The following is a 17,626-nucleotide window of genomic DNA, read 5'->3' as shown; positions in this document are numbered from 1 at the left end:
ACTAGGATACTACCTCGAAGACATTTTGTTAGGCCAAGCGATTGATCTGACGCAACTTTTGGCATATGTCAATGCTGGCCTTGGGCTGATTTAAATGTGGAAAGGTGGATCTATTACCATCACCATTATGTTAATCTTGGTCGTTAACGGGTAAGCCAGTCCATCATTGTTTACATTGTGTCTTTGTTTACATTTGATTTCACACTGGAAGCAAACAAGGCAAGGCAAAAAAAAGGGGTTCAAGTGCTTGTGTTACAATTGATTTTCAACACAACAACAGTACATTAAGTTATTGTTTTGGAATTAATATAACATGCAGGACTAAATGCATATGTCTAGAACACAGTGCCCATTCAAAACGAACCATATTCGGTTAGTAGAGATCCTACTGAGTATTTCATCCCCCACTTTAGCTGAGACAGGTAGAAAAGTTCTCTCTGCAAGCCAATATATATCCCATGTACAATCTATTACAGTGTATTGCATTGGGGGCTTTGGACGGGGTGGAGAACGAAGTGCTGCTGGATATGTACGACACAGTCCCCCTCCAAAACGAACCATATTTGGTTAGTAGAGACCTCACTAAGTATTTCCCACTCCACTTTAACTGAGACAGGTAGAAACTTTTTCTCTCTACAAGCCAATATGTATCTCATGTACAGTTTATTACAGTGTATTGCATTGAAAGCTATAGAGGGGGCAGAGTGAAAAGCCATTAGCAGGCCATGGGACACAGTCCACCTCCAAAACTAACCATATTTGATTAGTGGAGACCCTACTGAGTATTTTCCACCCCACTTGAGCTGAGACAGGTAGAAAAGTTCTCTCTACAGCCCAGTAGTCTCAACATACCAGTGTCAACATTGCATTTCTTCATTATTGCTCTTTATGTTTTTAAAACACTATGTTTTTATTAATTACTTATTGCATTTTCTTGTTGGCACAATGAAAGTTTAAAATGCATTATCATTTGTATGAGTTATCCACATTGCAAAGTTTTGAAATGAAGGCTTTTATTTCGAAGGTTTCTACATTACCATACGAATACGACGTCATCGTGTGTGCTGCTGGCAGAATACTGGTTTGAGCGCCAGTCATTATTCTCTGGGCGGTTCCATTCTGTCTCAAGCAGCCGTCTAAACAAACCAAGACTAGCTCACCAAAGTAGCTGACAAAACACGAACATGGCGCATGCTTGCACCGACAGCTACCGATAAAACAGTGTCGCGAACAAGTGGGAAACAAAGTTTTCAGATATTATCGAAGTGCACCCACTTTGTGCCTTCAGTGGTGGATTTGGTCATGTAAACCACGAACGGAATAGCTCTAGCGGGTGAAAGCTGCAAGTTGCCTACATGACAACATTGTCTCTTATAGTGTTGTAAAGAGCTGGTAAGTAATTGCAGCCTGCCTCTTGGTTGGGGGAACAAATCACGTTTTGGGGGGTTGGTTTAGGCGCTTTAAGTTTATCAATAAAAGTGGATGAAATGTTACTTTGTCATGACGCAGTTTAACGATATGATATATTTTTTTAGACATTTCAAATTTTAAGTACTTTGCGTGAATATATTGCAAGAGCGGTGGTGGCATAGTAGTTTTTACTGCGCAACAGTAAGACGGGCAGCGTAATTGTATTTCCCTGCGCAAACTTAACACATTTTGAGTCTCTTATTGAGAGTGGAATGTTTTGTTTTCAGACGCTGTCACGAGTGATCGGAAGTTGAAGTACTTTTAAGTCGTAGGCAAAGATGCAACAGTTGGAACATAATTCTTCCACCGAACCCTGTAGTCGAGACCCTCATTTACGGTGACGGATCGGTTCTCTTGTACTCTTATCAAACGTTGCAGGTGCTTGGGTGTCAACATTCTCGAAAGACTATTTATTGTCAGGCAAAACCAGCGTTTTTCTTTTGGAATGTCTATTGAAGTACATATTGCTTTTTCAACATGAAATTATTTCTCTCAAAGATCAAGTCTAACAATCAGACTGACTTGTAACCAACCTAGGGTATTTCCTTATTTTCTGCTAACAATGCTATATTCTCCACTGAAAATCTGACTGGCAAAATAATATGTATTTTTTTTATGCCGTAATGGAACTAAAAACAAACATGCAGAGCATTTGTAGTAGGCTAGTAATTCCAGAACAATCCTCTACTACATTATTCAAAGTGTGGGCCTCAGTTTAAGCAACAAGCCTTAGTGTGTTTACTAGACCTATATCCCCAATGACCTTTGTGACTGACTGTGCAATGTCTGCATTGTGTGACCCTGACTCCTTGCAGAGGACATGTGTTGTTGCCACAGTCATAAACCCGCCTATTTCTAGATTCTCTCTAATTGAAGATTTTAAACCTAACCTTAGGTTAACCTTAACCACACTGCTAACCTTGTGCCTAATTGAATGTCTGTCTGAAGCTCTGTATAGGTTCCTGTCCACGTGCACTGTCTGTCACTGAGTGCAAGTCAAAGTGCTCACATATCTGTGGCTCAGCACTTGACTGGTTGCCAGCAAGCAACTGAGGTGCTGCACTGGCAATATGAATCAGTGTCATTCCTTGCTTCCCACCTCCATGCGTCCTTCCAAGTGTGTGTTTGCCATGGCATCTCTGTGGCATCGGTCCCTGCAGGGCAAAAAGGATGGTATTTCACCACGGGTACTGTCGCCACATTTAGGTTTCCATTAGGGTAGCAAATATCAATGCAGTTTGTGACACAGTATTCCCTCACTCTTGTGAGGGAGGAACATGATCTGACTTGTCTCAGAGCATGGGAAACAACGCACTATGCAACAATGTTTCAATCTATTCAGATTTGTAGCTTGCACATCTTTTCAGCCCAACCCCTGGAATGCACTGAAATGCTGCTTTCTCACAACAGACATGTACTAACTACATGTCTGTTGTGAGAAGTTGTGAGGGTGTTGTGGGTCATGTGCCCCAGGTGGGTATTTGTCTTTGGCTGCTTTTACACAAGCAGTCCAATTCAGATTGGGCTCAACGATTACCGGGCACCACTACTAGGCATTGTGGGTAGAGGAAAAGTAATAGTTCATTGGTACTGCAGCTACTTAGGTAGGACTTCTCATGTGAAAGAGAAATATGACACCATTTATATGCGTCACACAGTTTAGGTCCATAGTGTGAACAGGGGCAGAGTGCATTTTGCCATCTCATATGTGGGTAGTGGAAATAGAGATCGTGGCTCGTTATGTGTGAAGCAGATGAGAAGTACAGTATGAATGACTTCAGTCTTATAATTGACTTTTATAGCAAGAGTTCATATGAGGGTATTTCGTTTTTAAAACAGGACGTGTGCACCTCACACACAGTCAGGAAGTAGTTTATAAATGGAGATGGTTCTCCAACTTTGCTAAAGCATGATAGAAAGAATCAGAATTGCATGTCTCTGTACTGTAGTTTTTGTCCTCAACCTTCAATGGATCTGGGACCATTTTGTCTATCGCTGTAGTTAGCGAGTGCAGTGAATTTTTCTAGCTCCCTGTGGAAAGAATGCTTTTTGTCTGGCTGCCCGTCACACTCGAGGGAGGAGGCAGTGAGTCTTGTGACATTTCAGCTGAGCTTTCCTTCACCCCTCAGCTACCTCTGTCTGATTCCAAGGACCTGTACTTTATCTGTCAAGGACCACCACAAGCATTGTAATGGCACCAGAGCCATTATATAATAAATATTGCAATCAAGCTTTTTCCAAGACTATTTTGGCTGTTCTCTCTTCCCTCTCCTTTTCTATCTCATTTTCTCAGTCTCACACTCTCTCCTGCTGATAGTCGTCATAAGTCAGACAGATGGCCAAGATGTTTTTTTTTTTTCTCGCTCGCTCGTCTATCTGCTGATAGTCATATGTCAGGCAGATGGTCAATAGGATGAGCCTTGTATTTATTCTGTAGCTCCTACAGCCAACACACAGCCTTCACAGGCAGCAGATGACGTCGCACCCCACAGCGCAAATCCTTTATCAGACTTGTATGTAAAGCATTTCTGCTGTTGGATATGTTGGAGGAATGTGTTTGACATTATGTGAAAGTTAAACAAAAACGTGGCAGTGCTATATTTCACAGTGCTAGACTTTAAGTTGTAAACAAAGCTGTCTTAGAATGTCACACAGAGCAAGAATCCTACTTTTGGGTGCGGTTGTGAGGCCGGTTGGACGTACTGCCAAATTCTCTAAAAATGACAGGGGTGGCTTATGGTAGAGAAATGAACATTAAATTCTCTGGCAACAGCTCTGGTGGACATTTCTGCAGTCAGCATGCCTATTGTGCGTTCCCTCAACATTTGAGACATCGTGGCATTGTGTTGTGACAAAACAAGGTGCACATGTGTAATGATCATGCTGTTTAATCAGTTTCTTTATATGCCACACCTGTCAGGTGGATGGATCATCTTGGCAAAGGAGTACTGCTCACCAACAGGGATGTAAACCAAATTTGTACAGAACATTTGAGAGAAATGTGCTTTTTGTCTGTATGGAACATTTCTGAGATCTTTTATTTCAGCTCATGAAACATGGGGACAACAATTTACATGTTGCGTTTATATTTTTGTTTAGTATAATTTGGTCTCCTGAGAAATTAAGCTAATTGATTGCACGCAAATTGACAATTTTAATATATAGGATTCATATAATATTCTAGTCGATTGCCAAACAGATCTGTTAACCCAAGTCTTGTTTCTATTTTAGTTTTATTTCTCTAGCGCTGTTGACGGTAGGTGCACCCGACACAGCTGCCCTGAAGTTTTCCGATTTTGAACCATTTCATGTGTCTGAAGGTGCAAACTTTGCCTTCCCGTCAGTCCCGGAGAGCAAATCAAGTGCACTATAGGCCTACCACTGGTCAATCGCATGGCTCAGGTTATCGTGTCTGCAGTAATGTAGTAGGTGTGAAAGAAAGCTACAGCAAAGTTGATGCTGTGAGATTTCTAAACTTTTAAAACCATGACTAGAAAGGCTGTCAACGAATACAACGAAGAGCTGCTGGTTTTATGAGTAAGTTCATGTTTAATTTCTTACACAATTTCAACACTTTTATATAAGCCATAAAATGCACATTCTTCCTACTTCCACTTGTGCTACAACCAGCACTGCAGCTGTAATGAATGAGTAGGACAGTGTATCGATAGGCTCGCGTTGGTTGTTATTAGCGGCGTGGGTCTTTTTTAATGTCGAGGAATATGTCACTTTCTCTGTGTTTTATAGGAGTAACAACATGATTTTGTGCGTGAGGCAGAAATAATGTGGTGCAACTCGAGTTTCGCCATCTCTGGAACACAGTGTCCCTTTTTGGTCAGTGTCAGCGGAGGAAATGGAGAGCGGAGGGGCGATGAGAGGTGGGCCCTCAGTCTGCTGCTCTCTCCTTCCACTGAGACCGACCATCGGATGCAGGCGCCATCAGCCCATTAAAATTTAAAGCAAATTATTCACTAACCTGGATTCACCTGGTCAGTCTAGTCAAATGGCCAATTTGGGTGCAATTAATTAGCTTAATTTCTGAGATCAAATTAGATTTCAACAAAATATTTCAGAACAATCTGTGATGGTGGTTGTCATGGCTTGATGAAATAATATGGAATGACCCAGCCATTTGTCATTCAAATGACCCCCCTATTTAGTCAGTGGACCAACCCCATGTCAGTGTCACTCAGACCCTGTTCACAAAGTCCTTTTGACTCCAACTGGCAGTCTGCACGTTTTCTCCCTCTATAGCTGGTAGTGAAGGGAGAACTACACTTGGAAAGCCACAAATAGGCATTGAGACATTGTGCTCTTGCATACTAATTTGTGCACTGTGTTGTAGCCTATTGGATTGAATTTGTGCTGATGATCTGTGTTTTTGTGCTCTTATGCCTGCCTGAGATGCAACACGAAATTGCTTTGGCCTTGGAAAAACTCATCACTTTTGACACACCTTTTCATCGAATTGGTGCGTGGGAGGTTTACGACTTGTGGTGTATAGAATTGATTTTTCTGCCGCCTTCTCTCTTGACTGTTGCATATGCTCTGTCTGTTGAAACAGACAATGCTCTGGTGTGAAATCTGACAATTTGCTAGGACCTGGGACCTTTCCTGTTTCTTGAATGAATATTTAGCAATTTGACATTATCATACACAGAAATCAACAACGGCCGTTGTAGGCCTATGTTGCACGGTATGTTCGTGAATTGCGGTATTACAGCAGAAGACTGTCTTTTATCATCATTGTTCATGTAAGTGGTAGGTTACAGGCTATCTTTTTAGACTGAATGACCTATTTCGCTGCGACTCTTTTGCTTTGTCTCACACATCAGAAATATTGACTATTGACCCATCCAACGGATATGAAAAGGTGTCTGTTCGACAGTCATTGCGGGGAAAGTCCTGTCATATTTCCCCTCCCTCTGTCAAGAACTAGAAAGATGTGAACCGCTCGTAATTCAGTGAAGACTATGCTTATTTTCCAGGTTGGCTAGGTTAATGCATTAGCCTAGCCAACCTGAGCTGTGTAATATATTAGTCTTGATGCACTTGGTTACCCAGAGCAGGGAAAGAATCAGGAGTTCAATCAGACTCCTGTCAACAGGTTACCTGCACTTAAGAACAGGTGGTAATGGACTATGTTTAATCGCTCTTTGGCCCAGTCATGGATTTTCTCTCGTCTTGTTTGCCCATTCTGCTGGATGGCCGCATCATTTCTTCCATCTGCGTAGACAGGTTTGTTTTCCATTTTTGCTGCAAATTGCAGATGATGAGGCCTTGTGCCTTCTGGCAAAGTGTGAAAATAAGCTAATATATATTTTCCCCTTTAACTGTGCACATCGGTGACATTTTGCGGATTGCTGCCTAATGTGTCTGGGAAAGGATTTGCAGTTCAGGGGTGGGATCTGTGTTTTTGTAATCATGACGTTCTTCTCAGTTCTGATTGACAAGTAATAACGTGGTAAACAAAATACATTGCTGATTGCCTCATTGGCTGGAATGAGTAGGCTCAGGGATAGGCCTCAGTGTTGTTGGCCTAGCTCTCACTGAGATGGGAATGTCTTGTGCATACTGAAATCTCTCAATGCATGTACCCCCCCCCCTGTTATTTTCTTTACTCTCAACCCAAAACTGATGTAGTGAGATGTCCTCTTCAGCATAGGAAAAGTTGAAACATCTTCTCACAATACATTGTTTTGATTCATTAACAACACATTGTTTTGGTAATTACAAACCGTAGTTGGAATCACTCACACACATCCCTGCCTCTGCTCTGCTGGAATAATTGAGCCCTGTCTGAACAGACTCGGGGTTGTCTGCTGTCAATGGCCACACGCGCATGCACGCACGCACGCACGCACGCACGCACAGACTTACACACACACACACAACAGGGTTTCCGTTAGCCAGTAATAGCCCCCCAAAAAAAAAATATATATATATATATAAAAAGCCAATCAATAAAACTGCCGCTGGCCAAATGACCGGGAGAAAGATGCCCATTGCAAAATGATGCTTTTTAGCCTGTTCATTGGTGGAAATACCAGTCGATGGAAATACATTTGACCGGTCATGCTTCTATGTTAATTTGTGGAATTAAATTGCCGAGTGTGTATTAGTCATTATGTTCAACCCATTTGCATAGCATACATATACAGAGCTTATAAGTGGGGAAATTGGTCAGACAGTGCGAAGCTGCTCCAACAGCTCATTTGTTGGTTCTGGTGTGAAACGTGCTTTTATAAGCCCAAAAAGCTACTATTTGTATTAATTAAAGTGCGCTTCCCATTCGCCATTCAAGTGCATAAAGACAACGGTAGGCAGGCTTCAGCACATCACACACCACTTTGCAATGAGCTGGAGGCATTATGCATTTTGAAAACTTATACTTAATTGTTTGAAACCAAAACATTTTACTTCATTATGAGACGTGTCTTACCTTGCGTCAAAGTAAAATCTGACCATAGAAATGTTAAGGCAATTATTTTAGACTTCCATATACTAATTAAACCAGTAGCCTATTTCTCTCATGCTCTAATGGTTTCCAAATAAACGTTCTTTCATTGTCCAGCAGCGAAATGCATAATTCTAGTCATGTTACAACTAGCATGGGTTGCTATCTTTAGATCTCCCCTATTTATACATTTCTAACGGATATTTTAATCTCTGTCACATTAAACCGTTCGCGTTTGACTACTGTGGTTGCATTATGGAATGAATGTTTGCTTACTAATAATGAGGCTGATCTCTTGCATCAAAAAATGTTATGAAGCCTAGTGGTTGTATGAATTTGGGATCTATATTCCCACAACTGTCCCAGAGTTTGGAATAGGCTATTTCTTTCTTGCACAGAACATGCTGACCAATAGAATGTCAACTTTTCTACTATGAGGGATATTCGTTTGACATAAGCTAGTGATTTTGCCGTACGTTACTCGTCTGGCTGGCTGAGGAAAAGGAAACGTGGCGGTAATTCCAATGAGGGTGCCGATAGACATCTAGACATCCCAAGCAACTTTGACCTATTTAAAAAAATTAATTAAAAAAAGTTATTTCCCACATTTATTAGCTCAGATAATATTTAGTATTATTGCATACAGCCGGAAAAACCTTTTAGATATCAGAGCAGCGGTACCTAACCAGCATTTTGACCAGAAATACAACTTTTCTGAATTGGATCCTTTGTCCGTACCCTCCTAGGCGGATCCACTTATTCCAAAGCCTGCTTCAAAACACCACCAGCGGAGAAGAGGTATTCGGAGTGGACTTTTAGTCTGAGTCAGTAGGTGTGCAAACCATCCGCTTCAAATGTCAGTACAGAGATAAAGTGGAGTCACAATTCAACGGCTCAGTCATAAGACGTATGTGGCAGGGACTCCAGACAGTCACAGATTATAAAGGGAAACCAGCCATGACGTCTTGCTACCGGACAAGCTAAACACGTTTGTCCGCATCGAGGACTGTGAGCTTTCGTTCTCCGTGGCCGATGTGAGTATGACATTTAAGTGTGTTAACCCTCGCAAGGCTGCCGGCCCAGACGGCATCCCTAGCCGCATCCTCAGAGCATGCGCAGACCAGCTGGCTGGTGTGTTTACGGACATATTCAATCTCTCCCTACCCCATTCTGCTGTCCCCACATGCTTCAAGATGGCCACCATTGTTCCTGTACCCAAGAAAGTGAAGGGAACTGAACTAAATGACTATCGCCCCATAGCACTCAATTCTGTCATCATGAATTGCTTTGAGAGGCTAGTTAAGGATCATATAACCTCCACCTTACCCGGGCACCCTAGACCCTCTGCAATTTGCATACTGCCCCAATAGATACACGGATGAGGCCATCACACTGCACACTGCCCTATCCCGTCTGTACAAGAAGAATACCTATGTAAGAATGCTGTTCATCAGATGTTGGCGCAGCCTTCAACTCCATAGTACCCTCCAAGCTCATCACTAAGCTCGAAGCCCTGGCTCTGAACCCCATCCTGTGCAACTGGGTCCTGAACTTCCTAACGACCATCCCTAGGTGGTGAAGGTAGGCAACAACACCTCCACTATGCTGATCCTCAACACAGGGGCCTCACAAGGATGCGAGCTCAACCCCCTCCTGTACTCCCTGTTCACCCATGACTGCGTGGCCGTACACGTCTCCAACTCAATTCATATATTTTTGCAGATGATGCAACAGTGATAGGCCTGAGTACCAACAACGACGAGACAACCTACAGGGAAGAGGTGAGGGCCCTGGCGGAGTGGTGCCAGGAAAACATCTCCCTCAATGTCATCAAAACAAAGGAGCTGATCGTGGTCTTTAGGAGACAGCAGAGGGAGCACCCCCCCATCCACACCGATGGGGCCGAAGTGGAGGAGCTATTAAAAAGCTTGAAGTTCCTCAGCATACACATCACTGACCAATCTGAAAGAGTCCACCCACACAGACAGTATGGTGAAGAAGGCGCAACAGGAGGCTGAAGAAATTTGGCTTGTCCCCTAAGACCGTCACAAACGTTTACAGCCTGTCCGTGGCTGTATCACCGCCTGGTACAGCAACTGCACTGTCCACAACCAGAGGTCTCTCCAGAGAGTGGTGTGATCTCCCCAACGCATCACCAGAGGCAAACTACCTGCCCTCCAGGACACCTACAGCACCCGAGCTCACAGGAAGGACAAAGATCATCAACGACATCAACCACCCAAGCCGCGGCCTGTTCACCCCGCTACCACCCAGGAGGCGAGGTCAGTACAGGTGCAACAAAGCTGGGACCGAGAGACTGAAAAACAGCTTATATCTCAAGGTCATCAGATTGTTAAACAGTCACCACGGGCCCGCCTCCGCACAGTACCCTGCCTTGAACTTCAGTCTTTCACTAGCCGACTACCCTGCACCTTAGAAGCATGTCCTTAGCAGCTGGCCCTATGTACATAGACATGGAACACTGGTCACCTTAATAATGTTTACATACTGTTTTACTCACTTAATTTGCGTATATACTGTATTCTAGAGAAGCCAGCAGCTCCATAAGAGAAAGACCACCATGGTTGGCACAGTTAGAAAGAACAAGCCTGAGCTCCCCCCTGCACTCCTCGCAACAAGGGGGAGAGAGGCCTTCTCATCAAAGTTTGCCTTCACCACCACTAGTGTCTTACCTCCCACAGAGGAATAAAAATGTGGTCCTCCCTAAGCACACTGCACAAAGCCAGCCATCATCCTGGACTACAACCACAACAAAGGAGGCGTGGACAACCTGGGCAAGGTGATTGGAACTTACAGCTGCAGGATGATGGCTGACCCCTGGTCATCTTTTATAACATCTTTTTATTTCATTGATGTGTCCTCATACAATGCCTTCGTGATATGGAACAAGATCAACCTGGATGCCTGATAAGCGGAACAAGAGGAGGGTGTTCCTGGAGCACCTGGGAAAGGCACTAACCCCACACAATCAAAGAAGGGAGCGCCTCCCCCGCACTGCAGCCTCAGCTTTCACAAGCATTGCAATCTTGTCCTTATCCACCTGAGGCGAGGATATGCCAATTCTGCCCCCAAAGAAAGACTGTAAAACAAATACTATATGCTGCACATGTGATAAATACATCTGCAAAGTCCATGCACACACACTTGCATACTGTCCTACATGTGCTAATTAGAGTTGATTGATTTATGTTCTTCACATTTTTGTTTTGTATATATTATCTTATTGTTGTTGTTTATACACCTTGTGGGTGGGGGTAAATGGTTAAAAAAATGGGAGAAGACTAGTATTTTGTAGTTGAAATCCTCATTGTATAGTGTTTAAGAATATTTCACTATGTTGCCAAAAAGGTTCAAGACTGTCATTGTTTCCCTTCAATAAAATGCATTCAAAACTACTTTCTGTACATTTCTGCTACTTTCTTAGTCTATAGAAGTGCAATCTCTTGGGAAACAATTCATGTTTACACCTATGCAGTACCTTTTTTAGCAATAATAATAAACCTCTTCTTTAGTAAAGAGAACAATTATGACAGGTGTGTTGTAATAAAAATGAGTGATGTCCACTGATTTAAATGCGTTCTTTCTGCATTGTGAAGAAGGAAAACACACACATTCACGAAGTTTGTGATGAATTACTGGTTGTTTCTTCATGCGAAATAGATTTGGGGTTTAAAATTCAATGAAGCTGCTTTATTTTGGTGGTTTAGTGAAGGTGGATCATTTTTTACCCTTAGGACAAAGGGAGTATACAGAATGTTGAGACTACACAAGGATTAACTAGGCAAGTCAGTTAATAATAACATTATTATTTACAATGACGGCCTACCCCGGGCCAAACCCTGGACAACGCTGGGCAAATTGTGCACCGCCCCATGGGACTCCCAATCACGGCTGGATGTGATGCAGCCTGGATTCGAACCAGGGACCACAGTGTACATAAACTATTCTATCCTGCGTATTCTTCAGATATACTACATATTCTATCCATATATTGTCCATAATGTCTATACATCCCATCATGACCAAAAGTATGTGGATACCTGCTCGTCCAACATCTCATTCCATAACCATGGGCGTTAATATGGAGTTGGTCCCTCTGTGCAGCTATAACAGCCTCCACTCTTCTGGGAAGGCTTTCCAGTAGATTTGGGCACATTGCTGTAGGGACTTGCTTCCATTTAGCGATGAGCATTTGTGAGGTCAGGCACTGATGTTGGGCGATTTGACCTGGCTCGCAGTCGTCGTTCCAATTCATCCTACACTTCCCCAAACCGTTTCCACAAAGTTGGAAGCACAGAATCGTCTAGAATGTCATTTGTATACTGTAGCGTTACGATTTCCCTTCACTGGGCCTCCCAGGTGGCGCAGTGGTCTAGGGCACTGCATCGCAGTGCTAGCTGTGCCACCAGAGACTCTGGGTTCGCGCCCAGGCTCTGTCGCAGCTGGCCATGACTGGGAGGTCCCTGGGGCGACGCACAATTTGGGCAGGTAGCGTTCTTCTGGCATCTGCCAAACCCAGGTTCGTCCATCGGACTGACATCGTGATTCCTTCAGCGACAGGCACTGATGTCCTGGATGGCATGAAACCAGTGATGTGCTCGGCCGTATGGCCAGCACACCTCTGTAGCGCCTTGCGGTCGGATGCCAAGCAGTTGCCATACCAAGTGTTGATGCAGCCAGTCAAGATACTCAAAGTTCTACAGCGGCACAATTGAGAGCATCTGAAGGCCCATGCCACATTTTCAGCCTCCTGAAGGGAAGAGACATGGTCGTGCCCTCTTTACGACTGTTGGTGTCTGTGAACCGTGATGGATCCTTAGTGATGTGGACACCGAGGAACTTGAAGCTCTCGACCCACTCCACAACAGCCCAGTTGATGTGAAGGGGGGCGTGCTAGACCCTCCGTTTTCTGTAGTCCACGATCAGCCCCTTTTTGTCTTGCTGACGTTGAGGGAGAGGTTGTTGTCCCGTCACCACACTGCCAGGTCTCTGACCTCCCTTTAGGCTGTCTCGTCATCGGTGATCAGGCCACACTGCCAGATCTCTGACCTCCCTTTAGGCTGTCTCGTCATCGGTGATCAGGCCTACCACTGTTGCGTCGTCGGCAAACTTAATGATGGTGTTGGAGTTATGCGTGGTCATGGGTGAACAAGGAATACAGGAGGTGACTAAGCACACACCCCTGAGGGGCCCCCGTGTTGAGGGCCAGCATGGTGGATGTGTTGTTAACCCACACACACACGCACACACACTTTTGCCATCTGAATCCAATCAGGCAGAGGGGTTTTCAGCAATTTCCCCCCCCATTAAAAGCCTGATTCCTCCTCCAGACGAGAACACATGGTTTTCCTGTTCTTCTTTTCAAATGGGGGTTTTGTTGCCGCCTTATCCCGGCTCTGTGCCGCAGACACCATACTGTGATGACAGGTCGCTGGGCCACTTTTGCCGTGGGCTCTGGAGACTACAGCCATGGAGTGGTACTTTAGAGAGACATGGGTACCGCACTTATGAGGTGTAAGTCCAATCTGTCACCAGATTGATGAAAGGGGCCACATACCAGACGTTTTGAGCTGGCTTTACATAATATGCAGTTGTATATGAAAGTCTTCCAAAGGATATTCCATTTAAAATCAATATAACGATTCCTAAAGCTATGAGGATGAGACAAAAACACACGTTGTGCTTCTCTTTCCAGAATTGAAATTGTCAGAGCGATTTGCTGTGTGAACTGGAATGAGCCTCAAGTTGATATGAATGAATTTTACTTCGCCGGACCTCAGGGGCCTCTGGATAGTGGTTTGTGTTATATCTGTGTTCTATTTGATGCCCTGGAGATATTGTTGAATCCAGTAAGTGATTGGTCATAAGTATTGTTTGCTTATAGTACTGTAAAAGGGAAGGAGGTGGCTTACTAAATTGTGTGGTGTAGGTTTTCAAGGCAGTAATTTAGATCGGTGAACATAAGACATGTTATAGGTTCATGTTATTGTAACGTATTCAAATGTTCTTAGACATTTGTCTAGAGAGAAATATCTGTGCTTTGGTAGGAAAACTGTCAGTCTTTTCTGTGATATTCTCATGTCTCTCTGTATGACAGTGTTGTGTGTGTCACTCACTGCCATTGCCATTCTCCTCAGACAAGTTGGTCCCCAGTCTCCAATGAATGGAGCTTCATGTCAGGGCCTCTGCTCTGCTGGAATAATTGAGACAGGCTTGTCAGCATAGACACAAGACTGTCTGCTGTCTATGACCACACACACACACACACAGAAGACCCATCCCGCCCCCCACAAGACCTAACGTCCAGGGTCTGTTGTGTGACAGGAATGAGATGACTGACTGTAGAGGAGACCATTGGGGAGGGAGTTGGGGGTGTTTCACTCCGTACAGTTCATGCTGAAGAGTGAACCACTCTATAACCCTATAGATATTTGCCCCTACAGCTTATTTGCTTGATTTATGTGGATCTTGCTTATAAGTGTGCTTGGGAGAGACTGTTAAAATTGGACGATAGCTTGGCACTTGGAACAATGTGTGTGGTGAGGGTTCCTAGAAGAGCCCTCCTCTGCCTGAGGGCCATTGGACTGACGTTACTGGCTTTTGTCAGGTTTTCAAGTTGAGACCAGCACTACAGCCAAGAAACATGACCTGTAATACACAGGCATAGAGGGGCCTGGCTTCTTCCCTGTGAATGGAATGACTCAATGGAGAGTAAAATATAATGAGTGAGGAATTGGCCAGCATGCCTCCCCCCTGTTGACCAACGGCCAAAGCCAAGGGGAACTTCTGCCATATTGCTTACAGCAGGGCCATGTTCATAAGGGCACAGTAGTGAAATGTTCAGGTAGTGCATCATCCATTTATATTTTTTTTCCACCCTTGGCTATATTCGGTAGGGCACAAAACATTTGAAACAAAAACAAGCGTTTCTTAAGCCCAGGTTGTCTCTCCCTTTTTTTCCCTGTCCGTTTTCTTCTGTTTGGTGTAAATACGACACGACACTGGTGAACGATGGTTGAAACAAGACTGGTTAGACTAGTGTTGGCACTTTCTATAGACCTCTGTTGCTCATTCACACAGCCTTCCTAGTGGAGACGGTGCTTAAATGAATGCAGAAAATTGCAAATCAAAACTTTTCTACCACAGCGACTCATTTTTGTAAAGCCTATTTGATTCGGAGTTCGGACATTTAAAAGTTTGTATTTGAACTATTTCTAAAATGCATACTTCCATTTTTTTCTGATCTCAATTCACTCAGGCGTAAGAGGGAGGCTTGCGCTACTGGTGCTGGCACATGCGCAGATCAAATACACAGCTGGAATGCTGATTAAGCTGGTAACATGTCCTAATAATTCGAAAGATTGCTCAGAAAACCAGGTTGTAATGGGCGTATGCTTACTTCGATTTAAGATAAACAGAGTCAAGTGTTTACATGACTAATGCCATACTCGGCCTACTGCCACAATCAGTTTAATATTGAATTAAACTGTGTGTGCATGTAAACGTACTCCCTGTGACACCCAAGTAGTTCAGCTCTGCCCCAGAGTTACACAGGGGGACAAACTGTTCTGTTTTATAACCTTTTTAGTGACCGGGGTCCCAGTTAAAACATTAGGAAAGACTGTAGCACAATGGACATTTCACAGACCAGTTCAATTGGCCTTTAATATTATTTAAACTGTGCTTGATAATGCTCTCGTTGTACGAGGATGTGTTTTTATGACCCTACCTGCCCACGCCTGAGGCCTGCAGTTGTTGTTTTAGAGTCCATGTTTTGTCTAAACACATTTATTGCTGAGTCATTTATGTTGATGTCAGATTGTAAAACGGTTAGTTCTGGCTACGCAATCTGATTGGTCGATGCCCCTTTCATGTTCCCTGTAGTCTACAAGGCCGCTATCCTCACAAGACAAGATGGCTGAAACTTGAAAGGAGCACATGCCAGGTTCTGTTTACAATGTCCTCAAAGGCTTTTCATTTGAATCCCTTCTCCTTCTTCCAAAGTACTGGCGCGCACAGTTTATGGCTGAGAATTAATTTATTTGCTTTCTGAATGTTTAAGGTGTACTTTAAAAACGACCCTTACCCGCTTTTATTTACAGTAGTCTTCATTGAACTATTTTGTAGGCCACAGAGTTCGCATAGGCATACATTCTCCACGTGATGCCCTTTAAAGAACCACACCGGATCGATTTCCTGCGGGGACTCACCCCTTCCCAGATGGAATAACAACACGAGTGGCATGGGGGCTGCCTGGCATTGTTCGGGGCTGGGTTGCCATGGCAGCGCTAGTGTTTGTGTACATTGCACAGTCTGTCCACAAAGAGAATACGTTGTGCTTGTCTTCTATTTTACTAGTGTGTGTTCGTGTTCAGGGTAGCCTAAATATAGGAAACGCACACATCCTCTACCCAGTGTGTGTGTGCGCATGTGGCCTACATATGTAGGATCTTAATTTGATCACCCTGTTGCAGGAGAACTTTCTCCGGGATGCTGGCCTTCTAGGCGGAGTTGTAAAGACTGGCCAATAAAAAGAAAAGGAAGGATTAAGATGGGCAAAAGAACACAGACACTGAACAGAGGAACTCTGCCTAGAAGGCCAGCATCCCGGAGTCGCCTCTTCACTGTTGACGTTGAGACTGGTGTTTTGCGGGTACTATTTAATGAAGCTGCCTGTTGAGGACTTGTGAGGTGTCTGTTTCTCAAACTAGATACTCTAATGTACTTGTCCTCTTGCTCAGTTGTGCACCGGGGCCTCCCACTCCTCTTTCTATTCTGGTTAGAGTCAGTTTGCGCTGTTCTGTGAAGGGAGTAGTACACAGAGTTGTACAAGATCTTCAGTTTCTTGGCAATTTCTCGCAAGGAATAGCCTTCATTTCTCATAACAAGAATTGACTGACGAGTTTCAGAAGAAAGTTAATTGTGTCTGGCCATTTTGAGCCTGTAATCGAACCCACAAATGCTGATGCTCCAGATACTCAACTAGTCTAAAGAAGGCCAGTTTGATTGCTTCTTTAATCAGAACAACAGTTTTCAGCTGTGCTAAACATAATTGCAAAAGGGTTTTCTAATGATCAATTAGCCTTTTTATAATGATAAACTTGGATTAGCTAACACACCGTGCCATTGGAACATAGGAGTGATGGTTGCTATGATTATGATTATGTAGATCTTCCATTAAAAATCAGCTGTTTCCAGCTACAATAGTCATTTACACTGTATTTCTGATAAAATGTTATGTTAATGGGTAAAAAAAATGCTTTTCTTTCAAGAACAAGGCAATTTCTAAGTGACCTCAAACTTTTGAACGGTACTATATATAATATATATTCTCTCTCATATATTTGATTTGACAATTTTCACCGTCCGAATGTGATCTGGGCCTCTGTGCCATTAGGACCGCCATTAGTGAGGCTTGGCCAGGTGGATTAGGTGATTGGCAGGCAGCTGATATCACCTTGCTTTCACTGAGTTGTTCTCTCTCAAGCTTGACACCTTGACTTTTTCTCACGTCTCCCTAAAACACACTGACCGTGTTGTGTGGGGTGCGTACATGCGCGTGTGTTTTGTTGGGGGTCCATTTCGAAGTATAGGTGCAGGTGTTCAACAGGTAATCCACTATGCTGCACAATTTCAAGCGACGGGGTTGGTTGAGAGTGCTGTTGTCAGGGAAACGTC

At 43.7% G+C, this 17,626-nt stretch overlaps 1 protein-coding gene across 4 annotated transcripts in view; it reads left to right on the top strand.

Annotated features, from left to right (window-relative positions):
* The first annotated feature begins 1,103 nt into the window (after positions 1 to 1,103).
* The window catches only part of LOC112260013 (DENN domain-containing protein 4C), an 87,240-nt gene continuing 70,717 nt past the window's right edge, over positions 1,104 to 17,626 (top strand). For 3 of the 4 annotated variants that reach the window (XM_024434792.2, XM_024434791.2, XM_024434790.2), the window contains exon 1: positions 1,106 to 1,392. The gene's annotated coding sequence lies outside the window, so the exon portion shown is untranslated. Of the gene's footprint in view, positions 1,393 to 17,626 lie in introns of all 4 variants that reach the window. The other variant, XM_024434793.2, reaches the window with a different exon arrangement.

This window comes from Oncorhynchus tshawytscha, linkage group LG10 (assembly GCF_018296145.1).
Source record: "Oncorhynchus tshawytscha isolate Ot180627B linkage group LG10, Otsh_v2.0, whole genome shotgun sequence".
In the NCBI taxonomy this organism is placed as follows: domain Eukaryota; kingdom Metazoa; phylum Chordata; class Actinopteri; order Salmoniformes; family Salmonidae; genus Oncorhynchus; species Oncorhynchus tshawytscha.
This window is presented reverse-complemented; position numbering and strand designations above follow the sequence as displayed.